The sequence below is a fragment of the Myotis brandtii genome, unplaced genomic scaffold (genome assembly GCF_000412655.1).
Source record: "Myotis brandtii unplaced genomic scaffold, ASM41265v1 scaffold374, whole genome shotgun sequence".
In the NCBI taxonomy this organism is placed as follows: domain Eukaryota; kingdom Metazoa; phylum Chordata; class Mammalia; order Chiroptera; family Vespertilionidae; genus Myotis; species Myotis brandtii.
The window spans coordinates 4,359,561-4,387,431 of NW_005364372.1; the positions used below are offsets into that span (position 1 = coordinate 4,359,561).

The 27,871-nt window shown below is 36.9% G+C and overlaps 1 protein-coding gene and 1 long non-coding RNA gene across 2 annotated transcripts in view; one reads left to right on the forward strand and one right to left on the reverse strand.

Annotated features, from left to right (window-relative positions):
- HDAC9 (histone deacetylase 9) overlaps positions 1–27,871 on the reverse strand; it is an 846,941-nt gene that overhangs the window by 659,069 nt on the left and 160,001 nt on the right. The gene's annotated exons all lie outside the window — the stretch shown is intronic.
- The window catches only part of LOC106727144, a 19,912-nt gene continuing 1,127 nt past the window's right edge, over positions 9,087–27,871 (forward strand). The window contains exons 1-2 of the long non-coding RNA XR_001363301.1: positions 9,087–9,097; positions 16,461–16,467. This is a non-coding gene — a long non-coding RNA (uncharacterized LOC106727144). The remainder of the gene's footprint in view (positions 9,098–16,460; positions 16,468–27,871) is intronic.

Consider the following 27,871-nt stretch of genomic DNA (forward strand, 5'->3'; position numbering starts at 1 on the left):
TCCTTCTGAACTTTTCTGTATCCGTTATAATATTAAAGAGCCACCAGGAAGGGAAGTGGTTAGTCAACTTGCTAATTTTATCAGTCCCTCCCTCTGGTTAAATAGTACCTGATGCTACAAACACAAAATCAGTTTTCCAGCTCAGTTTCCTGCTAGCATAACTTTATAAAAAAAGGCATAACTTGAGGGGAAAGAGAGTGACAATATCTAAGTCATAAGCATGAGACAGTTAATGAATGAACATTTTATTACTATTAATAAGAAGCCTAATAGACTACAGAAGCCAGCGATTCAACAAAATGAGGAGGAGTAGGAGGAGAGAGAATGTCTGTCAACTGCATACTCTAAGCAAACTCAGTCAGCTGGGTGGAAGGGGAGTGATTTTTAATGCAATCGGAGGACGCGTGGGAAGTAGCTGGTGTTTCGTTTGTTGATAAATGATTCTGCCCTGGAATGGAGCCAGTTTACCGGTTATAGAAACTTCCACAACTTGGGGCCCTGGTTCTGACCATTCTCTTCCTCTGAAGGTTAGCAATGAAAACAGAGGACAGTGTGGCAGATATGTGCCTCGGTTGAGGGAAAAATAACATCCTCTAAAGAAGCTAGGGGCCACTTGTTTTCTAGATGTAAAGATCTGAAATAAACAAGAAGAAAGTACTGAGCCTAAGACAGATGTTACAGAGATAAAGCACTTTTGATATGTTGATACAACTGCCAAAGACTGCAACACACAAAACATTGTCACCCCAGAACCCTACATCCTTCAGTTTTCTGAGCTACTTGAATGGGTGGCATTTGGATTACATCTGGAGTAATCACTTTGGAGGGAGTCTCCCACCATATCTAAGGATCATGACACGAGGGAAAAGAATGTCTGAAAACCAAACCATCACCGGAGGCTCATTAACCCTTGCCTCTGATTGGCTAAGAAAACGTCCCTTCAGAGCAGTTTTTATTTATTCACATGTGATGATGGTGTTGCCAAAAGACTTAAATTTGTAAACTGAGGCAGGTTAAGGAAACTAGAAATTGACTACTGTCACCCTTCCCTTCCTAGTATCCCCCCCCCCCCACTCAATAGTCCTCACTAATAAATGAGTAAAGGGAAAACTTTGGAGAGCTACTGCATGTGTTTTCTATCTCCATACATTTGTTTTCTAATTAGAACTAAGAAAATGCGGTGTACTAAAGGGAAATACAGGCGATGCTTTACTCTGACATCCCACCTCCAATTTCTCTTGAAAAGCAACAAGTACATAGTTATCGGCCCTCAAGATCACATCTTTATATTTGTCTGAGTTTACGGTGAGACCAAATACCTAAAATCAATGCTTCACATGCATAACTAAATTGCTTCAGTCCCTCTCACTCACATCTGTAGCTTCGAAGCTTCAAGGAAGGAAGAGGAAAAGATACATTCCAGAGCAGAAAGAAGGGGAGAAAAAAATAAAGAAGAAAGAACTACACACCTTCTCTCCTTCTCTAAAGCCTCCCCAGACTCCTACGCTCAGGACACCTCCTCAGCCTCCTCCAGAAGCCTTTCTCCTCCACCCAGCATGCCAACGTGCCTCTCTCTGAAACCCTAGAGCACATTTCTTTCTCCTCTAAGTCCAGCCATCAATTAGTTCTACATATGTCATTCTAGAAGACTGTGAGCCTCTTTAGGAGTTATATATGTCCTCTATGCTCACCTAGAAGGTTAAACTTATCAAGCACAACACACCACTTATTTTTTTAATCCTCAACTGAGAATATATTTTATTGATTTTTAGAGAGGCTGGGAGAGAGTGAGAGAGAGGGAAAGAGAGAGAGAAATATCAATCAGTTACCCCTGCACACACCCTGACCAGCGATCAAACCTTCATTCTGGGTATGTGCCCTGACCAGGAATTGAACCTGCAACCTTTTGGTGTATGGGACAGTGTTCCAACTGACTAAGCCACCTGGCTAGGGCTAAAGCCCCACTTTTAAAACAAGTATTTTGCAATGTCTTTCATTCTTAAAATGAAACATATAGATTCAAAATCCAACCTCTATACAGTATTTTTTAATTAATAAATTGCTCCCAGGCATGGGTATGCACAGATGTAAGAGATCCTCCAATGTTTGCCCTACTATCAAAAAGTAAGCATGGAATGAAGAGAAGTAATAAGAAGCTAGTCCTTACAAGAAGGGTAGGAAAGTGAAAGACTGGAGGGTGAGTGGACATCAGAATACAATCCAGTGCTGAAATAAAAATCAACCAGACTTACAGGCACATGATAAAATAAAAGAAGAATAAGATTAACTGAAGTCCAGATAACATGCTAAGGCAAACCACAGACTACAGTCAGAGAGAGAACATGAAGAATGATGAATATTCTCACATAGGAACTGATGAGATTTTAAAGGCGTCTCAACTTTCCTTTTTTCTATATTGAACAAGGGAACTTCAAACACACACTGATAATGCTGTGTGTTTTGGTTACTCAGGTACCATGAGTTACGTTATTGATGGTGACATGGTTTTCCAAATGGACAATTAATTCACAGTAAAGTGCTAATAATAAAACATGAAATCACATGGTAGTCGTAATCCTTGAAAATCCAGGGTACACTACATTGAATAAAAACAATTTTTATATGTGCAACAGATTTTGTTTCCAGGCTCAAATAATTATAAACAGGTATTTCATCCCCATGAATATCCAAAGGCATATCTGAAAATGCAGGACCTGAGAAAAATTCTTCCAGGTACAGCCCTGTCCCTCACATTACAAGACCCCTCATCTCCAAGAGACTGGCCCACTAAAGACCAGCAGCACCCTCCAAAGCATTGTAGCATCCAGAAAACATACCCACAGATTCCCAGCCCTTGCCTGAGGAGCCAGTGCAGCAGTGGCTTTGAAAACCACTACCCTAGACAAGCCACTAGCCGTGCAAGCTCAGCTGGCTTCGGGAGTCAGGCAGGACTGTGTTGGAGTGAAGGAGGCTGTGCTGAAGGCAGAGTGCAGGCTCAGTGAGGGCGGCCACCACCCGCAGCCACCACGGGCTCCTGCCCACTATGCCAGGCCCATTAGGAGCAGTGCAGAGCTTCCCAGTTTTCAAGAGAAAGTAGACATCTGGATTTTTTATGTGAAATCTCCTTTTTCAAAAAATTGGCAAACACATTTCAGACCATAACAATTTGCCTGCAGGTTGACATGATCTAGGTCAGCGGTTCTCAACCTGTGGGTCGCAACCCCTTTGGGGGTCGATCGTCGCCTAAGACCATCAGAAAACACATACGTATATAATTACATATTGTTTTTGTGATTAATCACTATGCTTTAATTATGTTCAATTTGTAACAATGAAAATACATCCTGCATATCAGATATTTACATTATGATTCATAACAGTAGCAAAATTACAGTTATGAAGTAGCAACGAAAATAATTTTATGGTTGGGGGTCACCACAACTTGAGGAACTGTATTAAAGGGTCGCGGCATTAGGAAGGTTGAGAATCACTGATCTAGGTGCTAGTTGCTAAAAAAGTGTAACGTCATTTATAGAATATGTAATGTCAAAGACAGGATGTCAGTGTAACAAGCTGATGACCAAGTACTTTGATCCATTTTGTAAAAATAAGTATATGGGGAGTATACAGAATAGATTCTGGAGTGCCAGCCAACATGCTAACAAGAATTCTCTAGTAACAAGCCAAACAGACACAGACTCATAGATAGAGGGCAGGCAGACAGCTTGGGGGCAGGGAGGGGGGGAGAGTAATTGGGGAGGGAGAAGGGATTAAGCAAAGAAGTAAAAAAAGAGAAAAAACTCATGGACTCAGACAACAGTGTGGTGATGGGGAGGGGATGGAAAAGAGTGTAGGGGGGATAAATGGTGATGGAAAAAGTAAAATAAAGGAAAAAAACAGTTTGCAGGACTGGAAAAAATCTATATTGGTGCATATATTTTTTTCATTTAACTTTTCAATACTTTGTAATTTTTTCAAAATGACACGTAAAGTTTTACAGTAAGAAATAAGCAATAGAAGGAATACTTAGTTTTTGAAAATTAAAGAACGGTAGTTGTGCAAACCTCTCTGAGCACATTCAGAACGAACCACAGTTAAAATGGACAAACAAATGAAATTCCTCTCAAATGGTCCACTCTGTTCCATGGCCAGCACTGGGTAAAGACCAGATCTAGCCTGGCCGGTGTGGCTCAGTGGTTGAGCGTCAACCTATGAACCAGGAGGTCACCATTCAATTCCCAGTCAGGGCACATGTCCAGGTTGTGGGCTCAATCCCCAGTGTGGGGCGTGCAGGAGGCAGCTAATCATGTTTCTCTCTCATCACTGATGTTTCTATCCCTCTCTCCCTCTCCCTTCCTCTCTGAAATCAATAAAAATTTTAAAAAAAATTTTTTTTAAAAAGACCAGATGTAAAAATTAGGCTGTCTGCAAGATGGAATACGGATGTACTCAAGTAATTGGATTTATTAACTTGTGTTCCAGATATATAGGTCATTATTTTATCCCCTTTATTAGATAGACCACAGGCAGAATCTAAGACGGAATGCATAATACAGAAAGCACTCTAATTGTGTGTCCATTAAAAGAGACTGAGGGCTTTAAAAAAGGTAAAAAGTAGATTTCCCTCTGAGCTAAATAATAATAATAAAGTTAACCTTTAAAATAAAGACCCTGTAATAATTTAATCACCCTTTTCCTATTTACAAAATTAATATTAGAAGCTGAGTCATGTTGGAATTCAATAAAATTATTTTATTAACTTCCTCTAAAGTTTAAGAAATACTTTATAAAACCTCTCTTCTTATAATCCAGTCTTATCCTTAAATCTGCTGAAGAATTGGATCACACTTTACTCCTATAAAAACTTAATTTCACCCAAATTAGAAATATTTAATTAGAAATGTTTCAAAGCTGATTCTTCCAGGCACCAAACATAACATCCTGTTAAAATAAGCTAACAGCTTTTAAAAATCATACAAAATAGAACCTTAAAAATACACATGTATACACATTAAAAATTCTGTAATTACTAGTGATTTTTTGGAATTTATAAAAATGTACCAACAGACTGTGTAGAAGGGAACTGTTAGAATCATAGTAATTAGTGTGGAAACTCTGATACACTATTTGGGAATGGTACCTTCCTTGTTAGGACATACAATAATGCTAGTGTTTACTTCGAAAAGAAACCCACTCTTTCTCGAATATTAGTCTATATGCTGATGGGAGCTTGAGCCCCTAAATATATTTTCAAGTTTATTCATTTCAATTCTGCAGAATGGGAACATTATACAGATGTGAACTAAATATTTCCTTTCAATTGTATATTTCAATTTTTGATGACAAAATCAGATGTTTGCAGTTTTGAAAGTTGCTAGTTTGACACTGTTGGGGAACCCCAGGTGAACAGCAAAATTACCAACTGCCCAGAATAAAAGGAGCCATGAAAACCTCATAAGCATAGTATCATGCAGCATGTCTTTCAAAAGAAACAATCCCAAATGTAGTCTCTTTACACTGATGTAAGCATGGTTAATCTTGCTGCTAAGGTGATTATTTTTAGCCAAGATCTTTCTTATTGACATATATCCCAATACATTTTTAAAAACTGAGATTGGATAAGTTCTTTATAAATTTTGGACAGTAATGCCTTATCAGATGTATTAGTGAATATGTTCTCCCATTGAGTGGTTGTCTTTTAATTTTGTTGATGGTTTCCTTTGCTATGCAAAACCTTTTTTTTGTTTGTTTGATATAATCCCATTTGATTTTTTCTTTTGTTTCTGTTGTCCAAGGAGTTAGATCAGAAATGTTATGAGAGATGTCTGAGATGTTACTGCATATGTTTTCTTCTAGTATTTTTATGGTTTTAATTCTAACATTTAAGTCTTTGATCCATTTTGAATTTATTCTTGTATATAGTGTAAGAAGGTGGTCTAGTATCATTTTTGCACATATCTGTCCAATTTCCCTAACACCATTTACTGAATAGACTATCTTTACCCCATTGTATGTTTTTGCCTCCATTTTCAAATATTAATTGACCATAAGGGCAGTGGATTTATTTCTGGGCTATCTAGTACGTCCCATTGATCTTATATGTCTGTTTTTATGCCAGCACCATGCTGTTTTTGTTTTTTGTGTTCTTTTTGCTAATCCTCATCTGAGAATATTTTTTTCATTAATTTTTAGGGAGAGTGGAAGGCAGACAAGAAGGGAGAGAGAAAGAGAGAGAGAGAGGGAGAGAGAGAGAGAGAGAGAGAGAGAGAGACTGACTTTGATGTGAGAGGGTCAAATCGACTGGTTGCCTCCTACACATGCCCTGACTGGGGTTGGAGATAAAATCTACAGCCCAGCTAAATGCCCTTGACTGGGAATCAAACCCATGACACTTGGGTGCTCAGGCTGATGCTCTAACTACTGAGCTATACTGGCCAGGGCAGTACCATGCTGTTTTGATTACTAGGGCCTTATAGTATAGTTTTATATCAGGTAGTGTGGTTCATCCAACTTTGTTTTTCTTTTTCAAGATTGCTGAGAGCTTATACAACAACACCAAAAAAAAAAAATCAATCCTATTAAAAAATGTACAAAGGACCCGAATAGACATTTTTCCAAAGAGAACATACACATGGCCAATAGACATATGAAAAGATGCTCACCATCACTAATTATCAGAGAAATGCAAAGTAAAACCACAATGAGATATCACTTCACACCTGTCAGAATAGCTATCTTCAAATACATCAACATGCAAGTGTTGGCAACGATGTAGAGAAAAGGGAACTCTTGTGCACTGCTGGTGAGAATGCAGACTGGTTCAGCCACTGTGGAAAGCATATGGAGTTACCTCAAAAAATTAAAAACGGAACTGCCTCATAACCCAGCGATTCCACTTCTGGAAATACATGGGTGGGCATTAGTAGGCTTACAGTTGTTCATAGAGAAAAAGACTTGCAGGTTACGATAACTACAATAGCTTTATTAACTCAAAAGAATGTTACTCACAACTATAAACCTACTTTTGACCACCCCTATATATGTGAAGAAAACTGAAACACTAATTGGAAAGAATATACGTAGCCCTGTGTTCATTGCAGCATTATTTACATTAGCCAAGATTTGGAAGCAGCCCAAGTGCCCATCAGGAGATGAGTGGATAAAAAAGCTGTGGCACATTTACACAATGGAATACTACTTGGCCACAAAAAGACTACCTTTTGCAGCAGCATGAATGGACCTGGAGAATATTATGCTAAGGGAAATAAGCCAGTCAGATAAAGACAAAAACCATATGATTTCACTTATACGCGGACTATAATGAACAAGACAAACTAACAAAATAGCAACAGACACATAGATAGAGAACAGACTGACAGCTGTCAGAGGAGAGGGTGTAAGGGGCTCATTGAAAAAGGTGAAGGGATTAGCCAAAAAAAATCCTCATAGACAGACAATATATAGACTGCCCGAGAGGTAAAGTTTAAGAAGAAGAATAATGATGTAGAACTCTCTCTTATTCCCCTAAGAAGCAAGATGTTTTTATTTTTCAACACTAGGGTGTCTTGGGCATCATTTTGGGATTTTCCTGAGAAATATCCATAATATACTGCCACTCACTAACTATAAGGCCTTGGGGACGCTATTAAATGTCCTGACCCTTATTTTCTCATTTGTAAAATGTGGCTGACAACGTCCACTTCATTGAGTACTGTGAACATTAAATAAGGTCAATTCTAGAAAGGGCCTTCACCCAATTACTAGCATATTGTAAATGGTCAAAAATCGATAACTACAATTATTATAATCATAAACAATATTGAAAGAGTCTTCTCTCCATTCTGAGAGGTATATTATGACATTGTGTGTGTGTGTGTGTGTGTGTGTGTGTGTGTGTGTGTGTTTTCTTTCAATATTTCTTAAGGTTGCTGTAGGCTCATTTTTGGCCCTTTTTCTAAAAGCTTTACTATATGTTTTTAAAAATCCTTTTAAGATCTATACTCCTCCTGAATGAGAATAAAACTTGTACTTAGTTTCACGCAAACAATTGTTCAACAGAAGCCCCTTCAATTTTTAATTACTCCCGCTTCCCTCTCCAAGTTCACTGTTATTCACTGACTTTTTTTATCTTAAAAGCCCGTCAGGGTACATTATTTATGTTATATTCAATAGGGAGAAAGAGAAGAAAAGGAATCTTATTCAGGACACTAACTCTAACCTTGAAATGTTATTTTCTGAACATTTGTTCTGCTCACTGAGCAAATTTTAGTCTTCAAGTCAGATGTCTAAATACAGTGCTTGAGCTCGGCTCAAAGGCTAAAAATATAGACTTCGGCACAAGGTGACAGTTACAAAGGAAGGTGTTTAGAATACGGTGCAATAGAAGCTAAGGTAATTGAGCATTAGCTAGAAGGATTTTTCATCTACACTGGAGCTCTGGAGTCAATCCTAGGCTGTTGTCCTTTGAAATACATTTTACTTGAAAAGAGAGTCAATTAAGTGGTTTCCTGAAATCCTTCACCAGGTCCTCAATTTTCATCATTTGAAGACTGCAAGTAACAGAAGCCTTTGTCAGTCCCTCTCTCTTAGAGTATGTCTAAAAGTGTATTCCACAAAGCATACTACGTCTGAGTAGTGAGTAAGACTGGCCATCCAATATTTCCTTCTCTTGAGAAAAAGCTATTAATAGAAAGCAACGAATAGTTATGCTCACTGATACCACTGAAAGCACGGCCAGCATATAGAAAGTTTATTACCCTCCAGCACACATATACTTAGTAGCTCTTCACCTGATCCTGTTTTGAACTCATAGACAAAGCTCTGTTCTTGAATCTGACACAGTCTCCCTCACACACACCTTCCCCAAGTAAAGTATCATGACTGGGAAGGAAAGAGCAAAGTAAAACAAAGGTCAAAACTCTGTTTTCTAATGATTTGTGACATCCATTTAATTTTTAAAATTTTATATCTTTATAAGAAACTGGAAATGATAACGCTGAATGAAGAAATGGAGATTAGGATACATAATACAAATTTTGATGCGCTCATAGCAAATATTGCCTGAATGAGTAGGTTAATGGAAGGAATCATAACAATAGTAGACAACCTCAATAGGTTATTGTATTATCCCAATCCCCTCTTATCCCCTCTTTAAATATTTATTACATGTAAGTTTCATGAGGCTATCCTGTCTCTTTTAATACTTTATCTCCAATGCCTAGAAACATACCCTACAGAGGTTGTTTCTTAACAAATATTTGCTGAATGAATAAATTTCCTTTCTATTTCCTTTATAATCTTTCAGTCATTTTTATGGTAATGCAAAATTATTTTCCTAAACCTCTGAGAATTCTCCTTTCAAGACTCAGAATTACCCTTTAAACATTAGACAGAGGATATAAGTGAAAAATGTAGTCATAATTCCTTAATAAAAATTTCATGTAAAAATATTTGGCCAATTTACACATAGTATGTGAATTAAGCCTTTGAGAAAACTATTTTCTAGACAATATCTGTCCTTATGAAATAGATAAAATGTAAACATACATACTGAGTATATATTTGACCAATTTTTTGCTTCATGCTCATCATGATATCACGGAGTAGAAAAGATCAGAACAGGAAAATTTCCCTAATCATTTCATTTGTTCTTATACCATAATAATCAGGATTGCCTACATGTTTACTTTTTAGTAAAAACAAGGGTAAAATTAGTGGTTTGAAAGCCAAATAGGCAGGCAGCGAGATGAAGTAGCTAACATAGATAGGGACCAAAAAAAGTATAGTTTAAAGTAGGTTCCCAACCAGATTGCATTGGGTCAAGTATGTTTAATTAAAAGCAAGTTGCTACATTCAAAAATGTCTTTAAAATAAACTTTGTGCATTGAAATTTCTTTCTTTTTGCAGTGGTTTAGTTGTGCTTTATTATATAGGGACTTAAATCTTATACATGCCTGAAATTGAACTTCAATATCTTTCAAATTTATTTCTAAAATGACATAAAGTTTACTTAAAAATTCCCCAACATCTACATCTAGATTTTTGAGTTTTCAGATATGAACTATCAGAATAGAATACCTCCTTCCATAGAAAAGGCAGCTCTTGTTATGAGGTTAAAAGTTCAATAGAAAAAAAAATCATTTTTCTTTCTCAAGTTACCAAACACCTCTTCATACCTCTTTCAAAGTGACCTTTTAAAATGGAATGTGAAATGCATAAAAAATTATGTCTCTCCATATATGCACATGTTCACAATATCCTGAGGCATTACTTTAGCAGAAAAATTCCTGATGGTTTCAATTCAATTTAAAACAAACAAAAAAAATGCTTAAGAAATAACTGCATCGTATAGAATTTTAAGTACTTCTCTTTAACCATGCTACATAAAAGGCATATCTAAATTTAGACATATGTAGATAAACATACTATCCCAAAAAAACCCTAGACCACAGAAGTTCTAGGGGAAAGTCTGTATTATATTAAACATGAGACTCCATTTCCTTGTTTTGAATTATTGGTGCTGCTGTGGCAACAGCACAATAGAGAACTTTGTTGCACTGTCAGCAGAGCTATTTATATTATTTACCCTCTTCCCTGGGAGTTCTTCCTCTACTAAGTTCTTCCATGATTTTAATAAAGCAGTCCATTCAAAGCTTTTAAAAATATCATTGCTAAATGTGAACAAACAAAAGTTACCTTTGAACTGTTCAGAGCAAACATTCTAGACATGAAACGAATCTCTTGAAGTGTTTTAAAGTAAATGAAAACCCATTTCACAGATCATAGAGTTCTGAAATAAAAAGGTAATTTCCTACAACTGAAAGAAGTGTCATATGATTTCTAAATGTTCTGAAAATTTACCAAAACATCCAGAAATGGGAAAGAGCTAGTTAAGTAACAATTCAAATGCTTCAAAGGATAAGAGATTTCCACACAAGAAAAGTTTAAGATTGCATTCCTTCCTGATTGTAGGATGAAGTAAGTGCGGTGGAAAAAGACTGTTAACTAGTTGCATAAAGGTACACATTATTTAAAATTTTAATAGGTACCCTCTGAAACATGTGGATTAACTAAGCAAAGAGATGCATTAATCAGTTTGATTTAAACTGGAAACATGTTAAACCATAACTATAATCATTTCTTTCAATGAGTAAGTTGGCTAACTAGTTGGATCAAAGGTAGGATTTTTCAATAAGACCTTTTGAACACAGTAACTAAAATTAATTCCCATATTTGGAAGTTAACCAAGACAGTTGACAGAAGGTGTTAGAAAAGTGAGAAAATAAGGGAGGAAAAATAACTATCCAGGGAGTCTTCTCAAATGACCGAGAAATGTTGGAGGTCGGGGTAGTACAAGACAAGATATTAGAGACAGGCAGAAGCTATCAGAAGAAATGGACTATACATTCTATGGATAAATGGAAATTCCACTTTTCCAGTTTCATCTGTCGTTTTCCCCAAACGCCTTCTACTCCGTGTATAAGAAACTTCTAGTTTTGCACTAAAGTGGCCAAGACTTTGTGGTCCCCCACCCATCAGCACCGTGTCCCCCAGCCTGCCCCGTCTCCCCTCTTTTCTTGCTGGCACAGTCACATTCACTTTTTTAGGCTGGAATCAACTGTATTCTCTGTCAGCTTGCTCACTGTCCTCCACTCAAGCAGAGCTTGCCACTGCTTCTTTAACATCATAGGCCATCATTCTTACTCCTGCCTGTGTGTTTATATCTTGTCATTACAAAGGTGTTTTACTCAGTTCTCACACGAAACCTGGGCATCCTCTAGAAGATTCATGCATTTATCCTTGCACCTCCATTTTCGTTTTTAAGAATTGTGCTGTGGCCCAGCCGGCGTGGCTCAGTGGTTGAGCTTCGAACTATGAACCAGGAGGTCACGGTTCGATTCCCGGTCAGGGCACATGCCCAGATTGTGGGCTCGATCCCCAGTGTGGGGTGTGCAGGAGGCAGCTGATCAATGATTCTCTCTCATCACTGATGTTTCTATATTCTCTCCCTCTCCCTTCCTCTCTGAAGTCAATAAAAAAAGGAAAAAAAAAGAATTGTGCTGTGATAACTGAATGACTGGTGGTAATAGTATCAAAATGAATTTAAAATAAATAATGAAAACGACAACATGTTTCAAAAATTACCATGTTCCCCCATGTTTTAAAATGTTGTTTGCTCATATAATAAATGCGAAAAGAAATTTAGGGTATAGAATAAAAGTGATAAGGGTACAAAAAGAAAAATTTAGGAGAAAAAGAGAAGCCATTTTTGTCACTGTCCACTATGATTACAAACAAACTTATTTAGTCAATGTTCTTGTATTAAAATTTTTTGTAGTGAATATTATATAGGCTAAAATGAATAAGCATTATTTCTAGTTTTATATGTGGATCATGAATAAAAGGAAATTGGATAAGCTGTCAATCCAACTATTCATTATTTCATTATGAAATGTAACACCAGCCCCTTCCTATGGAAGAAAAAAATCACATGTTCTTTCCTATTAACGCCCATGCCCTCTAGAGGTGCTCTGTCAGGTTGAGGAATGGCATGTCGGGAGACACAGTATGCTGGGAGACAGATGTCCCCATTCAAAATGCATGTACAGTGATTAATCACAACTCAGAACATTCCTGAAAACTCAAAAGCCTCACTTAAAAAACAATTACAGAAAGACATGTTAAAATAATATCAAGAAGCTGATACCTGCTGAATGTATTACCCAATAAATTCTAAAGAATATTTGTAGAATAGGAGAGGATTTTGTGTTTTGCTAGGTTCCATATAAGAATTTAAAATGTATTGCTAGAGGAAATACTGTGCCAAGATCCACACCTGCTCTTAGGTGAGCTTTTCCTTGCTTTATCCTCCTTTGATATGAGCTCTCTATTCAATATACACGCCTAACCTATTATTAATTCCATTTCTAGTTTCATAAAGAATGTAGTGCTTATCACTCATTTTAAAAAATATATATTTTATTGATTTTTTACAGAGAGGAGAGGAGAGGGATAGAGAGTTAGAAACATCAATGAATGTTGGGGACCAACCCTAGCAGGTCCAGGGGTTCCCAAAGGTTTGGACGGAGTCAGCGAAGAAGGAATGACATGGAGACAGCCCTCAGATGATCGGCAGCCTAGCCAGGTTCTCCAGCCAGGTTCGGTCTTTATTGTCCTGTTACATCTGTATTTATACTAGTTGATTTTAATCCTATCCATTCTATTCCAAACGTTAGGGCGTTTGTTAATCTAGTTCTGTTGAGTTTAATCCTGTCTAGGTTAATCTCTGTGTTCCATTATAAGGGCTATTCCAAGGTCACTGCTCTACTGATAAGCTACAAGGAAGTGACTGAAGGAGATTATCCTACCAGGTAAAGGTTATGTCCTCCCAGCCTCACTGCTTGCCTTCCCTGGGACTGCCCTGTGTTGGTGGATCTCCAGGGGTATAGGCTTTGGTGCTTTCCCTGGTGGGCAGACCCCTGGGGATGTGGGCCCAACAAGTCCCGAATTTATTGTCAACAGTCTTAGTCCAAGTTCTTCATAGGTAGTACATGGTATTTCTGTAACACTAGGGGGATTTACTGATTTATTCTCTTCCTTAGTCCTGTTAATCCCTAACCTGGGGAAACAACCTTTCTTGGGGAGGTGATCCTGTTTAAAACACATAGCGCTAAGAGCGGGAGCAAACATATGCCATATACGCCAGGTCCCTTGAAACATAAGCTGTGCAGATATTTCTTCCCTGCAGCGACTGTGTCAAGCAGCAAGGATGGACTGGCTTCCGGCAGATGAAAGAGAAACATTGATCAGCTGCCTCCTGCACATTCCCTACTGGGTATGTGCCCGCAACCAAGGTACATGCCCTTGACCGGAATCAAACCTGGGACCCTTGAGTCCGCAGGCCGACGCTCTATCCACTGAGCCAAACCGGTTAGGGTTGCTTATCACTCTTAAGCATGTCTTTGATTTTATTTCCTATGTATGTAACCTTAAATTATATATAGTTTGTGCAAACATATTTTTGAGATTTCTCCACAATTTCATATATCTATGTCTATGTCTATATATGCTTCGTTCATTCATTATCAAAGCCACATAATATTCCATTCATGAATATACCTCAAATTATCCATTTTTCTATTGCCGGATATTTAGTTTGATTCCAGTTTTTCAGTATTATAAACAACTAATGGCCTGGTGCATGGATTCGTGCACATTGAAAGGAAATTAATTAGAAGGTGGCCAGCGGGGCAGGGCAGGACTGGGCTGGATGGGCCTGACACGCCCTGGAGCCAACCTCCTGTGGTCCCTCCCTGGCCGCTGCCGCAGTCACAACAGCTCAGCAGTAAACCAGATTCCGGGCGACAGTGCCCCAGCAACAGCACAACCCACAGTCGAAGGTGGAATCATGCAGCCCTGTGAGGAGCCTGACTCCCTCCTCTCTGGTTCCGGTTGCGTCACCGGAGAACCGCAACCTCCAAGTCACTGCAGTTTGGCAGCTCCTGCGTTGAGTGTCTGCCCCCTGGTGGTCAGTGTACATCATATCTACCAGCCGATCAGACGGTCAGATGGTCACTTAGCCTTTTATATATTAGATGTGGCAATAAACATTCCTTTACAAGTCTTCTTGTGTACACATGAGAGCGTATCTCTATGAGATTATATCTTCCAGTGGAATTGCTGGGCTCTTATTTATAAGATACACAAGTTGACTATGCATACAGGAATAAATTGTATTAGGTGACTCCTAAGTGGTACTAATTCACAGTCCCGGGTATTATGAACTTTCCAACTGCTCCATATCCTCACCAACACTTGGTATTGTTGAACTTTACATTTTGTCAGTCTGATGGGTGTATGAAATGATATGGCATTGCAGTTTTAATTTGTATTTATTTCCCCATTACGTTTTAGCTGTTTAGACACCATTTAAATTTCATTTAATTAGATTTTTTTTCTATGATGTCTAGGTATGGTATAATGACATTCTTCCCACTTTGTTATTTTTTAATTTAACATTGTGTTTTCTTTCCTTTTCCAAATATACTTCAACATTTGCTTGTGAAATTCCATTTAAAAACCCGTTAGAGTCTTGATTAGAATTTCATTGAATCCACAGCTCACTTTGGGGAGAATTAATTTAAAAACATTGGGTGTTCTGATCCTTGAGAATAGCATTTTTTCCATTTACTTAAGTCTTTTCAAATGACTTTCATTAAAGGTTATATTTGTATGAAGACATTGTGTATCTTTTATTAGATTTATTCCAAGGTTACTTTTATTTTTGTGGTTAATGTTACAGATGTCCTAGATTATATTTCTACCTATGGAAATATATCTTCCTGATCCTTCTATCCAATATCATCATATATTTCGTGCTCCTTATATGCATCGTGGTTATGAGTAGAGAAATGTCAAATTAACTCCCTTCTTATAAAATGTTGTGATATTTAAGTGAGAAATAAAATTATGTAGTTATGTTAAACTATAGACATACTATTAGGCATTATTTCATTTTAATATCAATTGAGATAAGGTTAATACATGAGAAAAATTCAGGCAAAATTTTACAGGCCAATTTCAAAATAAACTGTGTAAGGAGGGGAAAAATGTTGAGAAGTTTGCTTTTCATACATCAAGAAGAGAAAGAGAAAACCAAATTAGAAAAAAATTTAACCAATTTTTTAAAAAATCTCTTATTAAAGGGTCTATATTTATTTAGTATAGAAAGAAAAGTATCTCTACATACCACTGACTCCTAGGAGGGGTTTTACTACTACTATTACATACACACGTGTGTGAGTGTGTGTGTGTGTAAATCTTAACTATGTCTCCATCAAGAAAGAATTAACTTGTTTACAATGTTAAAATACAATTAGGAGACTGAAAGGGTTGTTACTTTCCAGATGAGAAAAGCACCATTACAACACTAAGATGCAAAAATAAATTTTATTTAAACTGGAAATCTTTGATCCAAATGTGAAAACTACGAAGTATTAGTATAGGCAGCACTCATCCTACAAATAAAAAAATATATATATTTGGAATATAGCTATTCTGTAACAATCTATTGTGTCCCTAAAATTCACATTTCCAAAATTCCACAAAATACAAATTACAACTTTTGGTAGTAAAGGGAAAACTGAGCTTTGATACCCTAATATTTTTCAGCAAATGTAGCATTACTCTGCCTTCTTTGAGAACTGTTTCTGATATATCTGACTCTTTCCTCCCAAAGAAGTTGGGACTTTTTCCTTCATCCAGGCATGCATTGATTCATCAAACATTTGTTAGCTCCTATCTTTGCATTGGGCTCATTGTTAGATACTAGAGATACAGCAGTGAATGGAATGCACGTGTTTCTGCCCTCAGAGAAGCTTACCATTCTGCGCTAAAGTGCGTGCCAAGGAAAGTACAGGTGCTGTGAGTGCAGTCGGGGATCTTAGGTGCCCACCCTGAAGAAGTGCTGTTCACACTAAGGTTTGACGGAAACTTGAGAATTGGGGAGAAAATGAGTTCGGGCTAAGGGGAAGGCATGGGGTGCATGAAATGTGAGATCACAGCATTTCCAGGTTCCAAAGTTGGTCTATGTAGCTGGACCAAGAGGAGCAACCAGGAAACTAGTGCGAAGTATTTGATATTTGACTTCTTACTCAAACATATGGAAGCCTGAAGTGCATGGACTTTCAGGCCCAACATGATGAGGAGAGGCAGAACTGGGATTCCTAACGTTCTAAGATGTGGATCTTTCTAAGAATGGATGTGTGTGCCTAAAATGTACTTAGGCAAGAGAGCTGGGATTAGTTCACAAATAGTTCCTATACAATCTCACTTCATGATTCACATATGTACATAGAGTATACATGTAAAACTAAGACACATATGTGAGTCTCTCTAATAACTGAAAATGTGTAATTCTTTTAATATCACACACTATACACTTACAGCATCCATGTTTCCTCCCCTAATAACAGTTTCTACAAAAAGATCTTACTATAAGATAATGACATGCAATAATGGTAAGAGATAACCAAAATTAGACAGGGATGTTTGCAACTCAGACAAACTTTGTAGAAATCATTTCTTCTACATTTTAAAGAATTTCCACATAAGAGCTATTAAAGAAACTGAGTATTCTTTCCAGGTTATGTTTAGCATACCAAATCAATTTTAATGCTACATTTGTTCTTGCCAGGTAACAATGTTACAACAAAAATCAAATAATATAATTATAGGAAAATTGGGGTAACTTAATTTCAGGAATAGTAAGTAATTTATCTTTGTCTTTTCATTAAAAGAATGAACAAAGATGCCATTTCAAATAATGATATAAAATCCATGCAGACTTAGCTGGTTTTCTATTCATTTTATTTGGCTTTTCTAAACACCAAAGAAAAGTAAGCATCTGGTCAATAATGATTTAGAGGAACACGTAAAATCTAATCATAATGCCAGAAGCAACTCTGACTAATCATTTAGTATTTTTCCTCTTGTTCTTCTTTTAATACATACATTAAAAAACAATTCATCCTTTATGTTTATAATCTACTTTTTACAAAAGCACTATCATTCAAAAGATTTGGCAGATGACCTATTTTACAAATGCGTAATATCCCACAGAAGCAATGCCTCATATAAACTTAGCTTTTTTCTCCATGAGTAGGCACTCAAATATTTTTTTCTGATTTTTTTTTTGCTCTTTATAAATAATGCAGTATTGAGGCTTTCCATTCTATGCCTTTCTACTAATAATATGGGAAGTCAATGGCAGAAAAGGTGATAGTAAAATAAATCACCCTTCTTCTCTAAATCATCTTTTTAAAAATTTATGCCAACATTTTATTGAGGCCCAACTCTGTGCCAGGCCCTTCGATAAGCACTGAAGATCCAGGGATGAACGAAAACCGATATCCATTGCCAGGCACTCGCTGTCTATCACAGTGGTTCACAACTGAAATGATTTAGCCCCGCAGGGAACATCTGGCAATGTCTGGAGACATTTCCGGTTGTCACAATGTGGGGGAGGCTCCTACTGGTCCTTAGTGGGAAGAGGCCAGAGATGCTGCTACACATCCTACAATGCAGAGGACAAGCCCCACAACAAAGAATTTTCCAGCCGCAAAGGTCAAAAGTAAAAGGGGGCTAAGGAACCCTGCGTGTGGTCTGACCAACTCTATGAAATTCGAGAGATCATCTCTCTCTAATGATAATAAATTATTAAAAACAACAACAAGCACACCAATAATCTCCATGAAACTACATATTCAGGTCAACAGAATGGCCCGGGTCCCATACTCATTTTTCAAACACAAGGACTCATGTGCTGCTGAATGAGCTCTGGAGACTGTCAAGTGTGGGGCTGACACAGGGGCCCACGCTTCAGCCTCTCTCCAGTGTCACTTCTGCTCTCTTTAAACCTTCAGACTTCAGGATTTTCTCAGGCAAGGAAACGAAAACAAGGTATTTTTAACTACCTGCTCAATTGCTTGGAAAATTACCTCTTAAAACATTTTAAACACTCACTTCTCATTTTTTCCAAAGCCCTGGAGTAGCCAAATGATATTAATCACTGGAATTCCTTGATGAGGAAATGTAATATTTCAGTGTAGACAGCTTGCTTTATTTTTCATGCTGTTTATTTTGGAATATATTTATATATATTCCATATATTCCATATATACTATATATAGCAAATATAGTATATATATGTATATGTGTGTGTGTGTGTGTGTATATATATATATATATATATACACACACACACACACACACATTTGTAGGACACATACTCATTAATTTGCTACAAACCCTGCAGCAGTATAGAAAACTCCATTCTGATAGACTTACATGAGCCTTCAAAGGGTAGCAAACTCATCACAGCAATAAAAAAATCTAAGTAATTGTAAGTTCTTCAACTACAAATGCATTATTTATTAGGCCCAAACATCCTGATTTTGTGTAATGCTGTATGTAATGAGATTGTACAATTCCTTTAGTCTTCCATTTGTTCAAATAACCATAGCACAGCTGGTGGCCATAAAAACTACTCAATTGTTTTCTCAGTCTCAACCTGGAATAAATGGTCCAGCTCCAACAAAGAAGTTGTTCTTTTGTCTCAGTTCCTTCCAAGTGGTTATCGACTTAAGTGTGAAGTCAGCGCATCCCACCAGTAAATACCTCATCACATAAAACATCCAATACCAACCACCCCCCATTGCTGGAAACACAGGTTTGGAAAATAAACAGGGCAAAATGGCTCACTACTTTTCATCAGTGTAATGAACGCCATTAACTCAAACTGCAAACTCCCTATTCACCAGAAGTGAATTATTTAGTTCCAATATCCTTCCAATGGTTTCTTTTCCTCTTTAAACTTTAATTAAAATCAACCACATTTGAAAATTGAGGAGCCTAAGAAAGAATTTTCAGAAACAATTTTCTTCTAACTTTGGTTATGGCAACCTCTCTAACACTGGAAAATTCTTCAACTCACTTGGAAATTCAGTTTATGTAACAAATATTCATAAAAAAGGAGGGATAAAAATTCAAGCTATTCAACTAAATTTTATGGAGAAAGTTCAATGTGTAGAATACTGTAGTTGTATATGAAAAAAGGACACAGTTATCAAAGAGAGTATCAGCTCAAGCAATTTATATATCAACTGTATGTTTATCAACAAAACACGGAAATCAATAACAAGTTTTTGAAAATAACTGAGGTATACAACATAATTGATATTTGGGGAGAAACTTTTAAAATATTTTCTGCTGTTCTCTTTTAATTTCTGAATAATCTTATAGGTTTGATGTTTTTAATAGCTCGATTAAATATCCAGTTCTCATGAACATATTAATTGATCCAGAAATGTACATTTTAAATTACTCCAAGTTCTGTGAATAGCACCGACATCAATTAAAATGAATCAGCATTTTACGAAATACTAAGCAGAAGACTAGTATACACGATAAAATGGCTTCAAGGATTTTGGTTGATATTTTCATAGTATTTATATATCCACCTAATCTCTATTGTCTACCATGTATGAAGCCATAGTAAAGACAGAACCAGAAGCAGCCAACACTTCTAGTTGAGGAAATAAGTTACAGAAAAGCCCTTTATAGGAATACACTGGCTATCACAGGAGACATAAGCTCTCAGATTAAATAAATGTGCACAGACTCTTGTGCTGGCATAACTCCAGTTTCTGGGTGTTTACCAACCACACACACAGCAGAGCACAAAACTATTTGTGAACTGACACACTATTCTTCCTTAGTGGGTCCTTTGGTTTTTTTAAAACATAATGTCCGCAGAGGGAAGGCAGGGGAGGGTAGGTGGAAAGAGATCGACCAATATATGCATAACCTGTGGACACAGACAATACCGTGGGGAAGGCCTGGGAGGGGGGTGAACGGGAGAGGGCTGGAAGAAGTTAAAGGGGGAAAAAGGGGACCTATGCAATACTTTCAACAATAAAGATTAAACAAACAAACAGATAAAAAGCATAATGTCCGTTCTCCAAACTTAAAATTTTGTTAAAGAAAACAGTGTGAGAAATAGCTCATAAGATATTATTTCCAACAACATTTTTGTGTGTACCATGATTTTTGCTTTGGTCTCCTAGTTCAACAATCATGGAGTTTATTATAATTGAAGGTTACACCTCATTCAATCAATATTGAAACACCCAATATTGATTCCTCCTTGTTTTGAAAGAAGAGCAAGTATTCTTTTTTATACTTGTAGGATCTTCTTATCCTCACCACATCACACAGACTGAAATTAAATCAAGCTCACTATTAATAAAAGTCCTTGCTGTTTTTCATAAGCATCAAGACTCTTAAACATACATGCTCTGAGCTTAACAATGCATCATGATGGACATACATAGACACTTCTGGGCACAATGTTTAAATATCCCTGGAATAACTACATTTTTCCCTTAATGGCATGCAAGTAGACAGCACAAAGTAAATGAAAAAGATGTGGCCTATCTAACACCATTAAATGCAGACAAGATTTTTAAAAAGATATGTAGTTAAATTTTTAAATCCACTTATATAAACAGCTTTATCTTACAATTTAAATTCTGCCGAAATTCTGCTGAAGTCTGAATAAGTATCAAGAGTTTTGAGTTGTCAATAAGACAGTAAATTATTCTTCCCCATAAGAACTAAGTCATATAGCAAGCATACATGGGTAAGACTGTCTTAACATGGATCATCCTTCCTAAAATAGAAATGTGTTAATCCTTCAAAATGAATTCCTGGCCTCTACATCCATGTCCCTCTTACATAATGAGTATAAGTACAGTCATTTTTAGCAAGCTAAAATCTCCCATACCTAAATTTACCATGGCTGTAAAGAAAGTACTTTGCTAGTACAATAGCACAATAATTTTTTTAAAACTATGATGTATCTACAATATCTTTAAATTAATTAATTAATTTATATATGGATGTTTACCCGGTTTTGTTCTTCTTTGACCCAATGGCTATTTAGCAGTGTGTTGTTTAATTCCCAAGTACTTGTAAATTTACCAAATTTCCTTCTTTGTAAAAAAACTAGTGGCCCGGTGCAGGAATTTGTGCACACTGAAAGGAAATTAATTAGAAGAAATATTTTAATATCGCTATTCACCCTTTCTCTATTATAGAAGTGTCAACCAAATTCAAGATCAACAATGACAGATCAAAATACATGCATGCGATTGGCGCGAGAGCTTTATATGTATCACTCATGCACGAGTCAACTTAGCCTTCTATAGATAGAGAACAAACTTGCTTAATTAGACCTGCTTTCTGATTTAGCTAAACTTTTTCCAGCCCAGTGAAGCACCCCAACTTCTCTTTCAGGTAATTGTCAGCAACACAGCAGTAAATATCAACACAAAGCTGATTATTATTGTAGAGCATGCAGGCAGAACAAAGGGTAAAATATTTAACTGCAGCAGTGTTTGACTATATTTTGCGCAGTGAGAAAACCTGAAGTCATATTCAAGGTCCACCATTTCTTTTTTTTTTTTATTGCTAAAAGTATTACAAAGGGTATTACATATGTCCATTAGTTATGCTTATATGCATGCATACAAGTCCTTCGGTTGATCTCTTACCCCCCTCCCTCCTGCCCCCCAACCCTCCCTGGCCTTCCCCGCTGCAGTTTGACAATCAGTTTGAGGCAGCTCTGCCTCTGTATCTATTATTGTTCAAAAGTTTGTAATGGTTACTTCTTTTCAGTTGGGTCAAGTTTCTAAACTTTCTAAATCTCCATTTTCCGACTAATGAAAAAAAAAAAGATTCCACTGAATCTCCTATCTACCTAATCCAGGACTTCTGTGAGGATCATATTAGATAAAGCAGGGGAAAACATTTCACAGACATTTAGTTACAGTGTAAAGTGTTTCCACCTGGCTATAAAGCAAGTTGTGTTCCCAGGCTGAAGAAGCTGGGCGTTGCTATGTGACATCATTATGCGAAAGGAGGGAAGGACACTTAGCATACTGGCCTTTTATATATATAGATTTCCTTCTAGTGTGCCTAGAGAATATACTTTGCATTTCAATTATTTTAAATGTATTGGACTTGTTTTATGCATATCCTATCCTAGAGACTAGTCCTAGAGAATTGTCTGTGCAATTGAAAATAATGTGTATTATGTTGCTGTCGGGTGGAGTGTTTTATAGGTTTTTGCTAGGCCTAGTTGACTATGGTGTTACCAAAGTCTTCCATGTTCTTATAGATTTTCTGTTTAGTTTTCCTATCCATTAGGAAAGGTGGGGTGGTTGCCAACTATTATAGTTGAGTATTTCTTTCTCCCTTTAATTCAGTCTGTTTTTGTTTCATATACTTTGGAACTCTATTACTAGGTACATAAATGTTTATAATTACCATGTCTTCATGGATTGATCCTTTTATCATTATAAAAGTACTTTTTTTGCTTCTAGGAACAATTTTTGCCTTAAAGTCTATTCTGTCTGGCATTGGTATTGCCCACTTGAGGTCTCTTTTTCTATTTGCATTGTATAACTTTTCCATCATTTTACATTTAACCTATTTGTGTTTTTGAATCTAACATGTGGTTTTTTTTAATACATCATATAGATAGATGATGTTTCTTATCCATCTTGCCAATATATATGCCTTTTGATTAGATTATTTATTCCATTTATATTAAGCAAATTATTGATAAAATAGGATTATTGTCATTTTATTATTTGTTTTCCATGTCATGTCTCCTTTGTTCCTCTACTCTTTCATTACCACTTTCTTTTGTGTTAGATATATATTTTATAGTGCAACATTTTCATTCATCATTTCTTTGCATATATATTTTGCTTTTTAAACCCTGTGGACTAAAATTGTCTTAATTTACAACATCTAGTTCAGATTAATACTAACTTAATTTCAATAGTATACAAAACTTTTGCTACTATATAGCTTTGTCCCCTATCTGCTCCCTTATATTATTATTGTAATACAAATTAGTTTTTTATATAATCTAATACCATTAACATAATTTTATAGTTATTACTTTATACAGTTGTCTTTTCAACTAGGAGAAAAAATGAGTTAAAAAATAAATTTATACTGTTTTTTATATTTATTTATGTGGCTACATTTGTCAATGTTTTTTATTTTTTCATGTGGATTTGAATTGTAGGCTTAATATGCTTTCATTTCAGCCTGAAGGAATTCCTTTAGTCTTTCTTATAGGGCAGGCAGGTATGCTAGTGACAAATTTGGCTTTTCTTTATCTTGGAATATTTTAATTTTCCTCTTATTTTGAAGGACATAAAATTTTCTAGATATAAAATTTTTGGTTGATAGTCTTTTAGCACTTTGAAAATGTTTCCCACTGCCTTCTGGTCTCCAAGGTTTCTGAAAATACATCAGCTATCAAACTTATTGAGGATCCTTTGATATGATGAGTCATTTCTCTTTTATTGCTTTCAGAATTCTCCCACTGTTTTTTGTTTCATCAGTTTAACATGAGGTATCTAGGTGTGATTCTCTTTGCATCTGACTATGAGAATTTTTTTTAGCTTTTTGGACATGTAGATAAATGTTTATCATCAAATTTGGATAGTGTTCAGCCATTATTTCCTGAAATGTAATTTCTGCTCCATCGTTTCCCTACTGTCCTTTTGGGACTCCCAATATGAACATGTTGGTATACTTGATGGGGTCCCATAGGTCTCTGAGACTCTTCATTTTTCCTCATTTTTAAAAAATATATATTTTTATTGATTTCAGAGACAGAGGAAGGGAGAGGAGAGAGAAACAATGATTAGTTGCCTCCTATATGCACCCTTACTGGGGAGCAAACTCTCAACCCAGGAATGTACCCTGATCAGGATTCAAACTGGTGAACTTTTGGTGCATGGGACAATATGCAACCAACTGATCCACACTAGCCAGGGCTTTCCTCATTCTTTAATCTCTCTGTTCCTGAAACTGAATAATCTCAATTTATCTTCAGGTTCACTAATTTTTTTCTGTGCCAGCTCAAACTGTTGTTAAGCTCCTCTAGTAAATTTTTCAATTCAGTTATGCTTTTAAACTCCAGGTTCTTTTTTTTATATAATGTCAAACTTTTTCCTGATATTGTATACTTGGTGAAAAATTGTTCTCATGCTTTCCTTTAGTGTTTTAGACATGGTTTCCTTAATTTTTGAACATATTTATAACAGGTGATTTAATTTCTTTCTCTGGTAAGTTCAAAGCCTGGGCTTTCTCAGGGACAGTTTATATTGCCTTTTTTTTTCCTATTTATGGGCCAATCTTTCCATTTTTCATATCTTGCACTTTTTTGTTGAAACCTAGACATGTTAAATAATGTAATGTGGCAACTCTGGAAATCAGATTTCTCTCTCATCTCCAGGGTTTGTAGTTTTGTCTATTTATTGTGGTTATTGTCATTGTTGTTGCTGCTGCTTTTGCTTAGTGACTTTTCTGAATTCTCTAAAGTTTGTATTTTTTCATGTGTGGCCACAAAGTCACTGCTGAGTTAGATTTTTGTGATCAGCTAATGATTAGACCAAGATTTCCTTAAATTCTCTGGACTACTATGTGTCCCAGCTTTTGCCAAGAGGCTCATGTATGCATGTTTGGGGATGGAGTCAATACTCTGGTGGGGAGTTTGTAACTCTACCTTATCTCTCACTTCCTGCTGTGCAAAGGCTCAATGTCTGGCAGAGGTGAGAGATTAGGACCTTCGCAGGTCTTTCCTGGACATATGCAAATCTCTCTACACAGTCCCCTAAAGTAGACCCTGACAAAAGTTCCATTTTTATATAAAGCAAGACACTGATGTATCCTCAATAGGAATTTTAGTAAATGACATAGAACTTAATTTATTATGGATCTGGCCTTTTATACTAGCTAATATTTTTCTGCCTGGCTCTGAATGAATCATGTTCCTACGCTTGTCAGAACAAATTTCTTTCTGCATAATTTATAGATGATTTTAAAAACACAGAACCCGATCCAAGTATTAAAAGTCAAAATGTTACAATGGTTGCATATTTCAATAAAACCTTGAAGACAACAGTGTCCAGAAAATGCCAAAGTGCTTCTCTCTAAATTGGTGTAGGTAAAGCTCCTGAGATCAGCATCTTCTCTTGCAGCCTGCTCCCTAGCCACAGGTGTTGTGACTTTCACACATGCTCAACACATAGAGCTTATTTAGAGGAGGACTTATATAACAAAGGCTTTGGCTTCACAGCCTTGTTCAGGGACCTTCTTGGGAAATTATAATTGAATCTTTCCACTGCTGCATTCTTGTTCAGAGATCATCTCATGAGTGCTCTCAGGAGGATGAGGAAGAGTATACCACTATGTCAAACGCACCCAATTCTTTCTCTATAAGTCACCAGGGCCTCTGTCCTAGGACCTTTCTGAGATCAAAAAGTCATCTTTCTATTTTGTCCCCAGATATAGCATGGGAAGAAGAGGTGAGCCAAATAAGAAAACTGCTCGAAACCTGGCATATCGAAATCAATTCACACATTTTAACAGTTCCACCTGACTAGAATCCTACAAAATGAGAATCTGCTTTTAAGATGAGTCATTGGATTTCATGTTACGTTGATGAAAATTAATGTGTTGATATTTTACATATGAAAGCTTTTGGTTAATAAATAATATTTGTCTTTAAATTAGATGATTGATGACCATAGTTGGATAAAATTGGTCTTTCTAAAAGATTTTATTAAACCTGACAACAGGTTTAAATTTCTGAAATAAGTAAATCAATTTTTATCAAATGATATATGGATATGGTAAGAGATCATTACACTGCTACTTTATTTTTAACTCTTTGGAAAGAAAACAGGTATCACAAGTGGGAAAATACTATTGATGAAATATAAAGTGTAAATTTAAGCACAAAGAGAGAGAGAGGAGGGAAGGAGGATGGGTGGAGGAAGAATAGGAGGAAGAGGAGAAAGAGAGAAAGATAATTAATTTGTTTTTCCACTCATATATGCATTCATTGATTGCTTCTTGTATGTGCCCTGACTAGAGAGTGAACCCTAACTCAGTTGGCCAACACTAACCAATTGAGTTACCCAAACAGGACTGTTTGGTTTTATTTTAAAAAGAAAAGAGTAAAGCAACAGACAGTATTTAGTATAATTTATGTTTAAATGGTCTTTGTTGGTTTAAAAATACTGCCTTCATAAGGGGACTACATTAGAGGATATGTTTATATCTTTGCTAGAGCCAACCTGCTTATTAATTTGAAATCTTTTCTTTTTTTTGCCAAATTGTGCTAATAAACAGCAAAATCAGTATGTCAAAATTAATCATAAAGAATAATCATCATCTAGTTTTATCATTTTATTTTTTGAAAATAAAGCCATAATGCATGCAGGAAATCCTTAAAGTGTCCCTGCTTAACTTCAGCAATTAAGTACAAAAAAACCTAAGAGAGTATGGTCACGTACCACATAAAGACATTTAGTCAATGACTAACCACATATACCATGGTGGTCCCATAAAATGATAATGGATTATAAGGAAATAGTCTGCCAGCTCTGGGTGGTTTCAATAGAGTGGATAAGCATGCTGTTCACCTGCCCTGTGCCAGCCTGAGGATGGGACAGGGAGTTGGTGAGGGAGCAAAAGGAATGGGTTAGGTGGAGGTGAGTGTGGAAGCCCGCCCACGTCTGCCCCTGGGTACACACACATTCACACACCCCTGCACAAACTCATTTCCATCCCCTCCATTTCTCTTTAACTCTTTCTTTCCAGTCCCGTTCCCCTTCTTATGCATTCTCTCTTTCTCCTCCTCCTCTTTCTTTTATTATTTTTCATTGCATGCTTTATCTCTCTGGGTCTCTTCTGATCTCTGCTCTCCCTTTCTCTCCCATTTTCTTCTTTCCCCCTCTCCCTTCCTCCCGCCCTCCTCCTAATGTCTGTTCTCCTTCCTCCCTCTGGTACTTCCTCTCTCCACAGCCCTCCCTCTGCCCCCAACGGTGTGTGCACATGTGTACACACACATGTGCATACACACACATACACACTTTACCTTTTATATTGTACTAGAGGCCCGGTGCACAAAAATTTGTGCACTCGGGGGCGGGGGGAGGGGGGTCCCTCAGCCCGGCCTGTGCCCTCTCCCAGTCTGGGACACCTCGGGAGATAACGACTTGCTGGCTTAGGCCTGCTCCCGGGTGGCAGAGGGCAGGCCCAATCCCTAAGTGCAGCCCCTGGTCAGGCTCAGAGCAGGGCCGATTGGGGAGTTGGGGCGCCGCCCCGTCATGCACAGAGCAGGGCGGATCAGGAGGTTGCGATGCCACCCTCAGTCACGCTCAGGGTAGGGCCAATTGGGGGGTTGGGGCACCGCCCCCTGTCACACACAGAGCAGGGC